This window comes from Puntigrus tetrazona, unplaced genomic scaffold (genome assembly GCF_018831695.1).
Source record: "Puntigrus tetrazona isolate hp1 unplaced genomic scaffold, ASM1883169v1 S000000963, whole genome shotgun sequence".
Lineage (NCBI taxonomy): Eukaryota > Metazoa > Chordata > Actinopteri > Cypriniformes > Cyprinidae > Puntigrus > Puntigrus tetrazona.
The window spans coordinates 51,645-62,182 of record NW_025048558.1 but is presented as its reverse complement, the minus strand read 5'-3'; the positions used below and the strand labels follow the sequence as shown (position 1 = coordinate 62,182).

Genomic DNA, 10,538 nt, shown 5'->3' with positions numbered 1-10,538 from the left:
AAGGCAAATTGAATTAAATAAGCAGTAAGGGAAGCAAAGAGCTGGTCAAACTTTGACCACACTAAGGGCCAGTGTATTAGATAAGTAGTGAAAAACTCAAAAAACTTACAGCACCTGGTATTCCTAGGCAGTCTCCCATCCAAGTACTAACTAGGCCCAACTCTGCTTAGCTTCTGAGATCAGACGAGATCAGGCGTGAACAGGGTGGTATGGCCGTAAGCGAAAGCTGCTGCAAAAAGCCCCTATTTTAAGGTGAGGCACACTAAGTGCCATTATACTAGATAAGTAATGAATGAAATACAAAAAAATACTTCAAAATGAGCTACATTAAAGATAAGAGCATTAGTTAAGTAGTTAAAAACAGTCAAACTCTGTTTAAAGAACAGCTACTTTAAAGGCAATTGAATTAAATAAGCAGTAAGGGAAAGCAAAGAGCTGGTCAAACTTTGACCACACTAAGGGCCAGTGTATTAGATAAGTAGTGAAAAACTCAAAAACTTACAGCACCTGGTATTCCTAGGCAGTCTCCCATCCAAGTACTAACTAGGCCCAACTCTGCTTAGCTTCTGAGATCAGACGAGATCAGGCGTGAACAGGGTGGTATGGCCGTAAGCTAAAGCTGCTGCAAAAAGCCCCTATTTTAAGGTGAGGCACACTAAGTGCCATTATACTAGATAAGTAATGAATGAAATACAAAAAAAAAAATACTTCAAAATGAGCTACATTAAAGATAAGAGCATTAGTTAAGTAGTTAAAAACAGTCAAACTCTGTTTAAAGAACAGCTACTTTAAAGGCAATTGAATTAAATAAGCAGTAAGGGAAAGCAAAGAGCTGGTCAAACTTTGACCACACTAAGGGCCAGTGTATTAGATAAGTAGTGAAAAACTCAAAAACTTACAGCACCTGGTATTCCTAGGCAGTCTCCCATCCAAGTACTAACTAGGCCCAACTCTGCTTAGCTTCTGAGATCAGACGAGATCAGGCGTGAACAGGGTGGTATGGCCGTAAGCTAAAGCTGCTGCAAAAAGCCCCTATTTTAAGGTGAGGCACACTAAGTGCCATTATACTAGATAAGTAATGAATGAAATACAAAAAAAAATACTTCAAAATGAGCTACATTAAAGATAAGAGCATTAGTTAAGTAGTTAAAAACAGTCAAACTCTGTTTAAAGAACAGCTACTTTAAAGGCAATTGAATTAAATAAGCAGTAAGGGAAAGCAAAGAGCTGGTCAAACTTTGGCCACACTAAGGGCCAGTGTATTAGATAAGTAGTGAAAAACTCAAAAACTTACAGCACCTGGTATTCCTAGGCAGTCTCCCATCCAAGTACTAACTAGGCCCAACTCTGCTTAGCTTCTGAGATCAGACGAGATCAGGCGTGAACAGGGTGGTATGGCCGTAAGCTAAAAGCTGCTGCAAAAAGCCCCTATTTTAAGGTGAGGCACACTATGCCATTATACTAGATAAGTAATGAATGAAATACAAAAAAAAAAATACTTCAAAATGAGCTACATTAAAGATAAGAGCATTAGTTAAGTAGTTAAAAACAGTCAAACTCTGTTTAAAGAACAGCTACTTTAAAGGCAATTGAATTAAATAAGCAGTAAGGGAAAGCAAAGAGCTGGTCAAACTTTGACCACACTAAGGGCCAGTGTATTAGATAAGTAGTGAAAAACTCAAAAACTTACAGCACCTGGTATTCCTAGGCAGTCTCCCATCCAAGTACTAACTAGGCCCAATCTGCTTAGCTTCTGAGATCAGACGAGATCAGGCGTGAACAGGGTGGTATGGCCGTAAAGCTGCTGCAAAAAAAGCCCCCTATTTTAAGGTGAGGCACACTAAGTGCCATTATACTAGATAAGTAATGAATGAAATACAAAAAAAAAAATACTTCAAAATGAGCTACATTAAAGATAAGAGCATTAGTTAAGTAGTTAAAAACAGTCAAACTCTGTTTAAAGAACAGCTACTTTAAAGGCAATTGAATTAAATAAGCAGTAAGGGAAAGCAAAGAGCTGGTCAAACTTTGACCACACTAAGGGCCAGTGTATTAGATAAGTAGTGAAAAACTCAAAAACTTACAGCACCTGGTATTCCTAGGCAGTCTCCCATCCAAGTACTAACTAGGCCCAACTCTGCTTAGCTTCTGAGATCAGACGAGATCAGGCGTGAACAGGGTGGTATGGCCGTAAGCTAAAGCTGCTGCAAAAAGCCCCTATTTTAAGGTGAGGCACACTAAGTGCCATTATACTACTAGATAAGTAATGAATGAAATACAAAAAAAAAAATACTTCAAAATGAGCTACATTAAAGATAAGAGCATTAGTTAAGTAGTTAAAAACAGTCAAACTCTGTTTAAAGAACAGCTACTTTAAAGGCAATTGAATTAAATAAGCAGTAAGGGAAAGCAAAGAGCTGGTCAAACTTTGACCACACTAAGGGCCAGTGTATTAGATAAGTAGTGAAAAACTCAAAAACTTACAGCACCTGGTATTCCTAGGCAGTCTCCCATCCAAGTACTAACTAGGCCCAACTCTGCTTAGCTTCTGAGATCAGACGAGATCAGGCGTGAACAGGGTGGTATGGCCGTAAGCTAAAGCTGCTGCAAAAAGCCCCTATTTTAAGGTGAGGCACACTAAGTGCCATTATACTAGATAAGTAATGAATGAAATACAAAAAAAAAAAACTTCAAAATGAGCTACATTAAAGATAAGAGCATTAGTTAAGTAGTTAAAAAGTCAAACAAACTCTGTTTAAAGAACAGCTACTTTAAAGGCAATTGAATTAAATAAGCAGTAAGGGAAAGCAAAGAGCTGGTCAAACTTTGACCACACTAAGGGCCAGTGTATTAGATAAGTAGTGAAAAACTCAAAAACTTACAGCACCTGGTATTCCTAGGCAGTCTCCCATCCAAGTACTAACTAGGCCCAACTCTGCTTAGCTTCTGAGATCAGACGAGATCAGGCGTGAACAGGGTGGTATGGCCGTAAGCTTAAAGCTGCTGCAAAAAGCCCCTATTTTAAGGTGAGGCACACTAAGTGCCATTATACTAGATAAGTAATGAATGAAATACAAAAAAAAAAATACTTCAAAATGAGCTACATTAAAGATAAGAGCATTAGTTAAGTAGTTAAAAACAGTCAAACTCTGTTTAAAGAACAGCTACTTTAAAGGCAATTGAATTAAATAAGCAGTAAGGGAAAGCAAAGAGCTGGTCAAACTTTGGCCACACTAAGGGCCAGTGTATTAGATAAGTAGTGAAAAACTCAAAAACTTACAGCACCTGGTATTCCTAGGCAGTCTCCCATCCAAGTACTAACTAGGCCCAACTCTGCTTAGCTTCTGAGATCAGACGAGATCAGGCGTGAACAGGGTGGTATGGCCGTAAGCTAAAGCTGCTGCAAAAAGCCCCTATTTTAAGGTGAGGCACACTAAGTGCCATTATACTAGATAAGTAATGAATGAAATACAAAAAAAAAAATACTTCAAAATGAGCTACATTAAAGATAAGAGCATTAGTTAAGTAGTTAAAAACAGTCAAACTCTGTTTAAAGAACAGCTACTTTAAAGGCAATTGAATTAAATAAGCAGTAAGGGAAAGCAAAGAGCTGGTCAAACTTTGACCACACTAAGGGCCAGTGTATTAGATAAGTAGTGAAAAACTCAAAAACTTACAGCACCTGGTATTCCTAGGCAGTCTCCCATCCAAGTACTAACTAGGCCCAACTCTGCTTAGCTTCTGAGATCAGACGAGATCAGGCGTGAACAGGGTGGTATGGCCGTAAGCTAAAGCTGCTGCAAAAAGCCCCTATTTTAAGGTGAGGCACACTAAGTGCCATTATACTAGATAAGTAATGAATGAAATACAAAAAAAAATACTTCAAAATGAGCTACATTAAAGATAAGAGCATTAGTTAAGTAGTTAAAAACAGTCAAACTCTGTTTAAAGAACAGCTACTTTAAAGGCAATTGAATTAAATAAGCAGTAAGGGAAAGCAAAGAGCTGGTCAAACTTTGACCACACTAAGGGCCAGTGTATTAGATAAGTAGTGAAAAACTCAAAAACTTACAGCACCTGGTATTCCTAGGCAGTCTCCCATCCAAGTACTAACTAGGCCCAACTCTGCTTAGCTTCTGAGATCAGACGAGATCAGGCGTGAACAGGGTGGTATGGCCGTAAGCTAAAGCTGCTGCAAAAAGCCCCCTATTTTAAGGTGAGGCACACTAAGTGCCATTATACTAGATAAGTAATGAATGAAATACAAAAAAATACTTCAAAATGAGCTACATTAAAGATAAGAGCATTAGTTAAGTAGTTAAAAACAGTCAAACTCTGTTTAAAGAACAGCTACTTTAAAGGCAATTGAATTAAATAAGCAGTAAGGGAAAGCAAAGAGCTGGTCAAACTTTGACCACACTAAGGGCCAGTGTATTAGATAAGTAGTGAAAAACTCAAAAACTTACAGCACCTGGTATTCCTAGGCAGTCTCCCATCCAAGTACTAACTAGGCCCAACTCTGCTTAGCTTCTGAGATCAGACGAGATCAGGCGTGAACAGGGTGGTATGGCCGTAAGCTAAAGCTGCTGCAAAAAGCCCCTATTTTAAGGTGAGGCACACTAAGTGCCATTATACTAGATAAGTAATGAATGAAATACAAAAAAAAAAAAATACTTCAAAATGAGCTACATTAAAGATAAGAGCATTAGTTAAGTAGTTAAAAACAGTCAAACTCTGTTTAAAGAACAGCTACTTTAAAGGCAATTGAATTTTTAAATAAGCAGTAAGGGAAAGCAAAGAGCTGGTCAAACTTTGACCACACTAAGGGCCAGTGTATTAGATAAGTAGTGAAAAACTCAAAAACTTACAGCACCTGGTATTCCTAGGCAGTCTCCCATCCAAGTACTAACTAGGCCCAACTCTGCTTAGCTTCTGAGATCAGACGAGATCAGGCGTGAACAGGGTGGTATGGCCGTAAGCTAAAGCTGCTGCAAAAAGCCCCTATTTTAAGGTGAGGCACACTAAGTGCCATTATACTAGATAAGTAATGAATGAAATACAAAAAAATACTTCAAAATGAGCTACATTAAAGATAAGAGCATTAGTTAAGTAGTTAAAAACAGTCAAACTCTGTTTAAAGAACAGCTACTTTAAAGGCAATTGAATTAAATAAGCAGTAAGGGAAAGCAAAGAGCTGGTCAAACTTTGACCACACTAAGGGCCAGTGTATTAGATAAGTAGTGAAAAACTCAAAAACTTACAGCACCTGGTATTCCCTAGGCAGTCTCCCATCCAAGTACTAACTAGGCCCAACTCTGCTTAGCTTCTGAGATCAGACGAGATCAGGCGTGAACAGGGTGGTATGGCCGTAAGCTAAAGCTGCTGCAAAAAGCCCCTATTTTAAGGTGAGGCACACTAAGTGCCATTATACTAGATAAGTAATGAATGAAATACAAAAAAAAAAATACTTCAAAATGAGCTACATTAAAGATAAGAGCATTAGTTAAGTAGTTAAAAACAGTCAAACTCTGTTTAAAGAACAGCTACTTTAAAGGCAATTGAATTAAATAAGCAGTAAGGGAAAGCAAAGAGCTGGTCAAACTTTGACCACACTAAGGGCCAGTGTATTAGATAAGTAGTGAAAAACTCAAAAACTTACAGCACCTGGTATTCCTAGGCAGTCTCCCATCCAAGTACTAACTAGGCCCAACTCTGCTTAGCTTCTGAGATCAGACGAGATCAGGCGTGAACAGGGTGGTATGGCCGTAAGCTAAAGCTGCTGCAAAAAGCCCCCTATTTTAAGGTGAGGCACACTAAGTGCCATTATACTAGATAAGTAATGAATGAAATACAAAAAAAAACTTCAAAATGAGCTACATTAAAGATAAGAGCATTAGTTAAGTAGTTAAAAACAGTCAAACTCTGTGTTTAAAGAACAGCTACTTTAAAGGCAATTGAATTAAATAAGCAGTAAGGGAAAGCAAAGAGCTGGTCAAACTTTGACCACACTAAGGGCCAGTGTATTAGATAAGTAGTGAAAAACTCAAAAACTTACAGCACCTGGTATTCCTAGGCAGTCTCCCATCCAAGTACTAACTAGGCCCAACTCTGCTTAGCTTCTGAGATCAGACGAGATCAGGCGTGAACAGGGTGGTATGGCCGTAAGCTAAAGCTGCTGCAAAAAGCCCCTATTTTAAGGTGAGGCACACTAAGTGCCATTATACTAGATAAGTAATGAATGAAATACAAAAAAACTTCAAAATGAGCTACATTAAAGATAAGAGCATTAGTTAAGTAGTTAAAAACAGTCAAACTCTGTTTAAAGAACAGCTACTTTAAAGGCAATTGAATTAAATAAGCAGTAAGGGAAAGCAAAGAGCTGGTCAAACTTTGACCACACTAAGGGCCAGTGTATTAGATAAGTAGTGAAAAACTCAAAAACTTACAGCACCTGGTATTCCTAGGCAGTCTCCCATCCAAGTACTAACTAGGCCCAACTCTGCTTAGCTTCTGAGATCAGACGAGATCAGGCGTGAACAGGGTGGTATGGCCGTAAGCTAAAGCTGCTGCAAAAAGCCCCTATTTTAAGGTGAGGCACACTAAGTGCCATTATACTAGATAAGTAATGAATGAAATACAAAAAAAAAAACTTCAAAATGAGCTACATTAAAGATAAGAGCATTAGTTAAGTAGTTAAAAACAGTCAAACTCTGTTTAAAGAACAGCTACTTTAAAGGCAATTGAATTAAATAAGCAGTAAGGGAAAGCAAAGAGCTGGTCAAACTTTGACCACACTAAGGGCCAGTGTATTAGATAAGTAGTGAAAAACTCAAAAACTTACAGCACCTGGTATTCCTAGGCAGTCTCCCATCCAAGTACTAACTAGGCCCAACTCTGCTTAGCTTCTGAGATCAGACGAGATCAGGCGTGAACAGGGTGGTATGGCCGTAAGCTAAAGCTGCTGCAAAAAGCCCCTATTTTAAGGTGAGGCACACTAAGTGCCATTATACTAGATAAGTAATGAATGAAATACAAAAAAAACTTCAAAATGAGCTACATTAAAGATAAGAGCATTAGTTAAGTAGTTAAAAACAGTCAAACTCTGTTTAAAGAACAGCTACTTTAAAGGCAATTGAATTAAATAAGCAGTAAGGGAAAGCAAAGAGCTGGTCAAACTTTGACCACACTAAGGGCCAGTGTATTAGATAAGTAGTGAAAAACTCAAAAACTTACAGCACCTGGTATTCCTAGGCAGTCTCCCATCCAATACTAACTAGGCCCAACTCTGCTTAGCTTCTGAGATCAGACGAGATCAGGCGTGAACAGGGTGGTATGGCCGTAAGCTAAAGCTGCTGCAAAAAGCCCCTATTTTAAGGTGAGGCACACTAAGTGCCATTATACTAGATAAGTAATGAATGAAATACAAAAAAAAACTTCAAAATGAGCTACATTAAAGATAAGAGCATTAGTTAAGTAGTTAAAAACAGTCAAACTCTGTTTAAAGAACAGCTACTTTAAAGGCAATTGAATTAAATAAGCAGTAAGGGAAAGCAAAGAGCTGGTCAAACTTTGACCACACTAAGGGCCAGTGTATTAGATAAGTAGTGAAAAACTCAAAAACTTACAGCACCTGGTATTCCTAGGCAGTCTCCCATCCAAGTACTAACTAGGCCCAACTCTGCTTAGCTTCTGAGATCAGACGAGATCAGGCGTGAACAGGGTGGTATGGCCGTAAGCTAAAAGCTGCTGCAAAAAGCCCCTATTTTAAGGTGAGGCACACTAAGTGCCATTATACTAGATAAGTAATGAATGAAATACAAAAAAAAACTTCAAAATGAGCTACATTAAAGATAAGAGCATTAGTTAAGTAGTTAAAAACAGTCAAACTCTGTTTAAAGAACAGCTACTTTAAAGGCAATTGAATTAAATAAGCAGTAAGGGAAAGCAAAGAGCTGGTCAAACTTTGACCACACTAAGGGCCAGTGTATTAGATAAGTAGTGAAAAACTCAAAAACTTACAGCACCTGGTATTCCTAGGCAGTCTCCCATCCAAGTACTAACTAGGCCCAACTCTGCTTAGCTTCTGAGATCAGACGAGATCAGGCGTGAACAGGGTGGTATGGCCGTAAGCTTAAAGCTGCTGCAAAAAGCCCCTATTTTAAGGTGAGGCACACTAAGTGCCATTATACTAGATAAGTAATGAATGAAATACAAAAAAAAAAATACTTCAAAATGAGCTACATTAAAGATAAGAGCATTAGTTAAGTAGTTAAAAACAGTCAAACTCTGTTTAAAGAACAGCTACTTTAAAGGCAATTGAATTAAATAAGCAGTAAGGGAAAGCAAAGAGCTGGTCAAACTTTGACCACACTAAGGGCCAGTGTATTAGATAAGTAGTGAAAAACTCAAAAACTTACAGCACCTGGTATTCCTAGGCAGTCTCCCATCCAAGTACTAACTAGGCCCAACTCTGCTTAGCTTCTGAGATCAGACGAGATCAGGCGTGAACAGGGTGGTATGGCCGTAAGCTAAAAAGCTGCTGCAAAAAGCCCCTATTTTAAGGTGAGGCACACTAAGTGCCATTATACTAGATAAGTAATGAATGAAATACAAAAAAAAAAAAATACTTCAAAATGAGCTACATTAAAGATAAGAGCATTAGTTAAGTAGTTAAAAACAGTCAAACTCTGTTTAAAGAACAGCTACTTTAAAGGCAATTGAATTAAATAAGCAGTAAGGGAAAGCAAAGCAAAGAGCTGGTCAAACTTTGACCACACTAAGGGCCAGTGTATTAGATAAGTAGTGAAAAACTCAAAACTTACAGCACCTGGTATTCCTAGGCAGTCTCCCATCCAAGTACTAACTAGGCCCAACTCTGCTTAGCTTCTGAGATCAGACGAGATCAGGCGTGAACAGGGTGGTATGGCCGTAAGCTAAAGCTGCTGCAAAAAGCCCCTATTTTAAGGTGAGGCACACTAAGTGCCATTATACTAGATAAGTAATGAATGAAATACAAAAAAAAACTTTCAAAATGAGCTACATTAAAGATAAGAGCATTAGTTAAGTAGTTAAAAACAGTCAAACTCTGTTTAAAGAACAGCTACTTTAAAGGCAATTGAATTAAATAAGCAGTAAGGGAAAGCAAAGAGCTGGTCAAACTTTGACCACACTAAGGGCCAGTGTATTAGATAAGTAGTGAAAAACTCAAAAACTTACAGCACCTGGTATTCCTAGGCAGTCTCCCATCCAAGTACTAACTAGGCCCAACTCTGCTTAGCTTCTGAGATCAGACGAGATCAGGCGTGAACAGGTGGTATGGCCGTAAGCTAAAGCTGCTGCAAAAAGCCCCCTATTTTAAGGTGAGGCACACTAAGTGCCATTATACTAGATAAGTAATGAATGAAATACAAAAAAAAAAATACTTCAAAATGAGCTACATTAAAGATAAGAGCATTAGTTAAGTAGTTAAAAACAGTCAAACTCTGTTTAAAGAACAGCTACTTTAAAGGCAATTGAATTAAATAAGCAGTAAGGGAAAGCAAAGAGCTGGTCAAACTTTGACCACACTAAGGGCCAGTGTATTAGATAAGTAGTGAAAAAACTCAAAAACTTACAGCACCTGGTATTCCTAGGCAGTCTCCCATCCAAGTACTAACTAGGCCCAACTCTGCTTAGCTTCTGAGATCAGACGAGATCAGGCGTGAACAGGGTGGTATGGCCGTAAGCTAAAGCTGCTGCAAAAAGCCCCTATTTTAAGGTGAGGCACACTAAGTGCCATTATACTAGATAAGTAATGAATGAAATACAAAAAAAAAAATACTTCAAAATGAGCTACATTAAAGATAAGAGCATTAGTTAAGTAGTTAAAAACAGTCAAACTCTGTTTAAAGAACAGCTACTTTAAAGGCAATTGAATTAAATAAGCAGTAAGGGAAAGCAAAGAGCTGGTCAAACTTTGACCACACTAAGGGCCAGTGTATTAGATAAGTAGTGAAAAACTCAAAAACTTACAGCACCTGGTATTCCTAGGCAGTCTCCCATCCAAGTACTAACTAGGCCCAACTCTGCTTAGCTTCTGAGATCAGACGAGATCAGGCGTGAACAGGGTGGTATGGCCGTAAGCTAAAGCTGCTGCAAAAAGCCCCTATTTTAAGGTGAGGCACACTAAGTGCCATTATACTAGATAAGTAATGAATGAAATACAAAAAAAAAAATACTTCAAAATGAGCTACATTAAAGATAAGAGCATTAGTTAAGTAGTTAAAAACAGTCAAACTCTGTTTAAAGAACAGCTACTTTAAAGGCAATTGAATTAAATAAGCAGTAAGGGAAAGCAAAGAGCTGGTCAAACTTTGACCACACTAAGGGCCAGTGTATTAGATAAGTAGTGAAAAACTCAAAAACTTACAGCACCTGGTATTCCTAGGCAGTCTCCCATCCAAGTACTAACTAGGCCCAACTCTGCTTAGCTTCTGAGATCAGACGAGATCAGGCGTGAACAGGGTGGTATGGCCGTAAGCTAAAGCTGCTGCAAAAAG

The 10,538-nt window shown here is 38.3% G+C and overlaps 23 non-coding genes and 4 pseudogenes across 23 annotated transcripts; all 27 read right to left on the bottom strand.

The window, feature by feature from the left end:
* Nucleotides 1-102: 102 nt before the first annotated feature.
* LOC122336227 lies at nt 103-221 on the bottom strand. The gene has a single exon (XR_006249166.1). It is a non-coding gene; the product is annotated as a 5S ribosomal RNA (ribosomal RNA).
* A 274-nt stretch (nt 222-495) lies between these two features.
* LOC122336225 lies at nt 496-614 on the bottom strand. Its single transcript, XR_006249164.1, has one exon. It is a non-coding gene; the product is annotated as a 5S ribosomal RNA (ribosomal RNA).
* A 278-nt stretch (nt 615-892) lies between these two features.
* LOC122336224 lies at nt 893-1,011 on the bottom strand. The gene has a single exon (XR_006249163.1). It is a non-coding gene; the product is annotated as a 5S ribosomal RNA (ribosomal RNA).
* Nucleotides 1,012-1,287: 276 nt separating this feature from the next.
* Nucleotides 1,288-1,406, bottom strand: LOC122336223. The gene has a single exon (XR_006249162.1). It is a non-coding gene; the product is annotated as a 5S ribosomal RNA (ribosomal RNA).
* Nucleotides 1,407-1,683: 277 nt separating this feature from the next.
* LOC122336260 lies at nt 1,684-1,801 on the bottom strand (annotated as a pseudogene).
* Nucleotides 1,802-2,077: 276 nt separating this feature from the next.
* Nucleotides 2,078-2,196, bottom strand: LOC122336222. Its single transcript, XR_006249161.1, has one exon. It is a non-coding gene; the product is annotated as a 5S ribosomal RNA (ribosomal RNA).
* Nucleotides 2,197-2,477: 281 nt separating this feature from the next.
* Nucleotides 2,478-2,596, bottom strand: LOC122336221. The gene has a single exon (XR_006249160.1). It is a non-coding gene; the product is annotated as a 5S ribosomal RNA (ribosomal RNA).
* Nucleotides 2,597-2,875: 279 nt separating this feature from the next.
* LOC122336219 lies at nt 2,876-2,994 on the bottom strand. Its single transcript, XR_006249159.1, has one exon. It is a non-coding gene; the product is annotated as a 5S ribosomal RNA (ribosomal RNA).
* Nucleotides 2,995-3,273: 279 nt separating this feature from the next.
* LOC122336218 lies at nt 3,274-3,392 on the bottom strand. The gene has a single exon (XR_006249158.1). It is a non-coding gene; the product is annotated as a 5S ribosomal RNA (ribosomal RNA).
* Nucleotides 3,393-3,670: 278 nt separating this feature from the next.
* Nucleotides 3,671-3,789, bottom strand: LOC122336217. Its single transcript, XR_006249157.1, has one exon. It is a non-coding gene; the product is annotated as a 5S ribosomal RNA (ribosomal RNA).
* Nucleotides 3,790-4,065: 276 nt separating this feature from the next.
* Nucleotides 4,066-4,184, bottom strand: LOC122336216. Its single transcript, XR_006249156.1, has one exon. It is a non-coding gene; the product is annotated as a 5S ribosomal RNA (ribosomal RNA).
* Nucleotides 4,185-4,459: 275 nt separating this feature from the next.
* LOC122336215 lies at nt 4,460-4,578 on the bottom strand. The gene has a single exon (XR_006249155.1). It is a non-coding gene; the product is annotated as a 5S ribosomal RNA (ribosomal RNA).
* A 283-nt stretch (nt 4,579-4,861) lies between these two features.
* On the bottom strand, nt 4,862-4,980 carry LOC122336213. Its single transcript, XR_006249153.1, has one exon. It is a non-coding gene; the product is annotated as a 5S ribosomal RNA (ribosomal RNA).
* A 274-nt stretch (nt 4,981-5,254) lies between these two features.
* Nucleotides 5,255-5,374, bottom strand: LOC122336235 (annotated as a pseudogene).
* A 278-nt stretch (nt 5,375-5,652) lies between these two features.
* LOC122336212 lies at nt 5,653-5,771 on the bottom strand. Its single transcript, XR_006249152.1, has one exon. It is a non-coding gene; the product is annotated as a 5S ribosomal RNA (ribosomal RNA).
* A 277-nt stretch (nt 5,772-6,048) lies between these two features.
* LOC122336211 lies at nt 6,049-6,167 on the bottom strand. Its single transcript, XR_006249151.1, has one exon. It is a non-coding gene; the product is annotated as a 5S ribosomal RNA (ribosomal RNA).
* A 272-nt stretch (nt 6,168-6,439) lies between these two features.
* Nucleotides 6,440-6,558, bottom strand: LOC122336210. Its single transcript, XR_006249150.1, has one exon. It is a non-coding gene; the product is annotated as a 5S ribosomal RNA (ribosomal RNA).
* Nucleotides 6,559-6,834: 276 nt separating this feature from the next.
* LOC122336209 lies at nt 6,835-6,953 on the bottom strand. Its single transcript, XR_006249149.1, has one exon. It is a non-coding gene; the product is annotated as a 5S ribosomal RNA (ribosomal RNA).
* A 273-nt stretch (nt 6,954-7,226) lies between these two features.
* Nucleotides 7,227-7,344, bottom strand: LOC122336249 (annotated as a pseudogene).
* Nucleotides 7,345-7,618: 274 nt separating this feature from the next.
* Nucleotides 7,619-7,737, bottom strand: LOC122336208. The gene has a single exon (XR_006249148.1). It is a non-coding gene; the product is annotated as a 5S ribosomal RNA (ribosomal RNA).
* A 275-nt stretch (nt 7,738-8,012) lies between these two features.
* LOC122336207 lies at nt 8,013-8,131 on the bottom strand. The gene has a single exon (XR_006249147.1). It is a non-coding gene; the product is annotated as a 5S ribosomal RNA (ribosomal RNA).
* A 279-nt stretch (nt 8,132-8,410) lies between these two features.
* On the bottom strand, nt 8,411-8,529 carry LOC122336206. Its single transcript, XR_006249146.1, has one exon. It is a non-coding gene; the product is annotated as a 5S ribosomal RNA (ribosomal RNA).
* Nucleotides 8,530-8,815: 286 nt separating this feature from the next.
* LOC122336205 lies at nt 8,816-8,934 on the bottom strand. Its single transcript, XR_006249145.1, has one exon. It is a non-coding gene; the product is annotated as a 5S ribosomal RNA (ribosomal RNA).
* A 275-nt stretch (nt 8,935-9,209) lies between these two features.
* LOC122336245 lies at nt 9,210-9,327 on the bottom strand (annotated as a pseudogene).
* Nucleotides 9,328-9,607: 280 nt separating this feature from the next.
* LOC122336203 lies at nt 9,608-9,726 on the bottom strand. The gene has a single exon (XR_006249144.1). It is a non-coding gene; the product is annotated as a 5S ribosomal RNA (ribosomal RNA).
* Nucleotides 9,727-10,004: 278 nt separating this feature from the next.
* On the bottom strand, nt 10,005-10,123 carry LOC122336201. The gene has a single exon (XR_006249142.1). It is a non-coding gene; the product is annotated as a 5S ribosomal RNA (ribosomal RNA).
* Nucleotides 10,124-10,401: 278 nt separating this feature from the next.
* Nucleotides 10,402-10,520, bottom strand: LOC122336200. The gene has a single exon (XR_006249141.1). It is a non-coding gene; the product is annotated as a 5S ribosomal RNA (ribosomal RNA).
* Nucleotides 10,521-10,538: the final 18 nt, after the last annotated feature.